The sequence below is a fragment of the Euphorbia lathyris genome, chromosome 3 (assembly GCF_963576675.1).
Source record: "Euphorbia lathyris chromosome 3, ddEupLath1.1, whole genome shotgun sequence".
NCBI classification, from domain to species: domain Eukaryota; kingdom Viridiplantae; phylum Streptophyta; class Magnoliopsida; order Malpighiales; family Euphorbiaceae; genus Euphorbia; species Euphorbia lathyris.
In genome coordinates, this window is record NC_088912.1 from 14,351,825 (window position 1) to 14,355,833 (window position 4,009).

General features: G+C 34.8%; 1 long non-coding RNA gene across 1 annotated transcript; it reads left to right on the forward strand.

Moving 5' to 3' along the window:
• Window positions 1–201: 201 nt before the first annotated feature.
• On the forward strand, window positions 202–2,082 carry LOC136224496 (uncharacterized). The gene is made up of 3 exons (XR_010686463.1): window positions 202–500; window positions 670–826; window positions 1,603–2,082. It is a non-coding gene; the product is annotated as an uncharacterized lncRNA (long non-coding RNA).
• The last annotated feature ends 1,927 nt before the right edge of the window (window positions 2,083–4,009 follow it).

Sequence of the window (4,009 nt, forward strand, 5' to 3'; positions counted from 1 at the left end):
TGCCTAGTGGCTACACAAGACGACAAAATTGGCGCCCATTGCCCATTGAACCTACGGTAAAGTCTTAAGGGCAAGATAGGAAAAACCAAAATATATATATTAAAAAGAAAAAGAAAAAGAAAATTAAATTAAAGTAAAATTATAACCTAAATAGGAAAGGGTTTAGACTCTCTCTCAATGTCTCTCTCTTGTCTCCTCTAGGTTTTACTTCTCTCAACTTCTCCCTTCTCTCCTTGTTTTTCTTCCAACCTAAGTCCTAAGGCCCCGCATGAACAACGTTCATATTCTGACATAGGGCCCTAGCCTTTCTCTTCCCTGACCTCAGCGTTGAAGTTAATCCCTCCCAATCTTCTTCTTGAATTTAAACCCTCTATTTTCAATACTTTAGATTTCAAAAGTTGGGTTTGGTTATTCCACTGCTTCATTTTTTTCCCTTTGCTGGTGAAAAATTGATATGGGTCATTTGTGCTTTTTGAAGTTAGGAGGTTTTTACCTAATGGGTATTGATTTCTTTTCATATCTGCAAACCTTAGATGGAATCTGATAGAGAAATTTTAATAGATCTGAACAGATCCATAATTTTGAATAGATCTGAATAGTTCTAGACATGTAGGATAATTGAAATAGGAAAAAAATGATGATGATTTTAACCTAGTTAATTTTGTGCAGGAAAAACGATGGATCTAAAGAAACAGGGAGAAAATTTATATCAAGACATGAGTGCATCAGCAGATCTTCTAGGCACTCATAAGAACAAAAAATTATATTCTAGCACTGATTGCAGAACTTCGTCGGCGAACACATACATTCTAATGAGATACTCCAAGTAAGTTGAGGTTTAAATTGCTATTTTCTTATTTTAATCTGCATTATTTAAATTACTAATTTCTTGTTGAAATCTAAAAGCCAAAATGATCATTGTGTATAAAATGGGCCTGAGCTTGTAAGTACTCTTAGACAATATATTGATTTTGTTTGATTAGATCCAAATTTACAACTAGATGATTGCCTAGAAACAACATTAATTTTGTTAAGAAAGACAATTTTCACACCCTTATTGATTTAAACAAAATCGACATGAATTGCAAACAACATTCATGGCCAATATATTTCTTCCATTAAGCATAAATGTTAGTCTGGAAATTCAAAACCAGTAAGCTTCTTTCTTTCCCGTTTATTAATGACAAAAGAATTCGCAAGGATAAGGAAATTTATCAGGTCATATAACAAGGGAATTTGACACTATTGCTGCATTCTGAAAATCGTAGTGTGAGAGAATAAGGAAATTTATTGGCGCAACGGTAAACGTTGTTATGGTGTGATCAAGAAGTCACGGGTTCGAGTCTGAGGAGCGGCCTCTTGCCAGATAAATTGGCAGGGGAAGGCTTGCCCCCAGTACACCCTTGTGGTGGGACCCCTCCCCGGACCCTCGCTCAGCGGGGAAGCGTAGTGCGACCGGGCCGCCCTATCTACTGTTTACTCATGATTAACTAGTACAATATGAATTTGTTTATTTTGAGGTTTATTTGTGCTAATGGATTGTAAAATTATAATAATGCTGACAATTTTATTATTGATAATTTTCTGCAATTGGAATGGCAGGATGAAAAATGAGGTGAGAATACTTGGTACAACCATTGGGTCAAGCTGAAGTGCATGATTCGACGGAGCACTAGGAAATAAAAGATGATGATGAGGAAGAAGAGGTGATACCATCATCTTCATCATCTCACCATAAGAGGAAAAGGAATGAAGAGGAGGATTTAGATGATGAAGAAGACAATGATGTTGTGGAGTATAACAAGTAATCAAAGATGCAGCCCAAGATAAAATAATAAGATTGTTCATTGATGTATGGATTGCCATTCCATTGAGCCTATACTATTTTGGGGTGGCAGTGAAAGGCATATCTGCTAACTCATTATTCAATGACGGATTTAATGTACACATTTATTCAAATTAGATAAAAGTGACGAGTAATTAGAGTTGGAAAATAAACTATTGAGGTACTCATAAATGTTATAAAATCAATTAGAGTTGGAAGAGAAACAATAGTTGATTTCATTCTTTGGACATTTGTAATTTTTGTTTTTGGCATATATATGAATTGTAATGGAATTACTGAAATATCAATTGTTTTCCTCGTTGACTCTTATATGAACTTTGTAATTTTTGTGATATTGAGTCTATTGTTATTTTTTGGTTTCCGTTAACACGCTAGTATCAGAGGCGGATGGAACCGGGCACCTGGGTGCTCCAGCCCCCTGGCACCGGAGCTGCGTGGGGGTAATTTCTGGTTTCCAGAAATTAGCCCCCCTGTTCTATCGAGAAGGAGATGAACAAACCATTTGAAGAATGAGATAGGTTAATTAAGTCCAGCCCAGCCCATTTGGTAGGGCTGGGCTCTTTTTTTTTTTTAATTTGCCCAGACTTAAAACAATGTTGTTTTGGAATTTGCCTTGTGGTTTCACTTATTGAGAAAAAAGGATCTGTGAAATCACATGGTTTTTTTTTCGAAATTTATCCAAGAAAAAAAATTTGGACAAAAATACCCTTGCCACGTCAGCCCAATTGACGGGGTTAGTTGTTTTTTCCCGTTTTGGTTAACGGTCTTAAACACAATTTCCATTTTGTCAAAGAAGTACAAATCCTTTTTTGTCAATAAGTGAAACTACATGGTTTTTTTTTTTAATTTACCCTATATTTAATTCAGTTTAATTTTCATCAATATATCTCTATAAAATATGTATTGAAATACTAGCCTCTTGGAGTTCATTAGTGACATCAGCACCAATTATCCCACTTGATGTGTTAGTAGGTAATCTGTAAAGTCCACTGTAAATCCTCATCAAGATCTCTGGTTTGCCCTGACTTTGGGAGTGGGTAGACCTATTACTGCCTAAACTTTTTTGTAAAAAAAGTAATGCACGACACTCTTGAGTCAAATTTTTTTCCCTCCTCCTATCATTTTGATTATATTATGTATATGAGCTGTGAATAGAGAAATATATTTAATTTGAATGCAGAAATTGGTAATTACAAAAAAAATTGTGGAATGTATGCCATTCTCTCTCTGATCTGCTTCCTTTTGCAATATTGGAACTGCGTGGAATGCTTATGTTGCCATCCATTTTGATTGCTAAACGTATTTTTCTCTTTTTTATTTCTCTTCATCTGCAAATAGGTATATGCATGTCTGGTTGATATTGAAATCTTTATAATATTTTTCATCAAGTATGATGAACTAAACTTGAGGTTTTGGTTCAGCTTGAGGGTATAATCAGAGTTGAAAATCTGAGAAAAGATGGATATTCTTGAAATCTGATCATGGAAATAGAGTCATTTGAGATTGAATATGGCCATAAAAAAACAGAAATCGACAAGAAAGTTGCACTAGCATATTATTGCTTCTAAACAATAAAAGGAGCAAATAACAAGAAGGATGTGTATAAGCCAAAGGACATTGCTCTGGGAGATTTTGTTACAAGCTCCTGGGTCCCATTCGAGGGTATAATATTAAATACTTCTTCTTCGACATCGTCATCCACGTAGATCAGAGTTTGGGTCCCATTTTTTTTTAAATTTGTAGGATGAAAAATGGTGATGTGGCGCGTTAACTTTGAGTTGACCGGTCATAATTACCGGTTGTACACTTTAGTGAGAGGTCACCGAAAAGTTGTACATTTTTATGTGCAAAATTGAAGGTTGTACACCAAAGTGTGAAAGAAGGTAAACGTTGTATACCACATATGTAATTTACCCATTAGAACATCTCCAACAATTTCTTAGTTGCGCTTTTCAGTTAAAATTTGAGTAGAGAGAGAGTTATAAATCAACTCCAACAGCCTCTTAGTGACTCATCACTTAACTAGTAGATTATCTCTATTATTAAGAAGACTCTCTTTGCTCCTAGTCCCCTAAATTTTTATTAATAATTTATTATTTAGGAGTCCTGCCTCTCATTATTCATAAATATAACAATACTTCGTAATTTAATGATAACCTAATA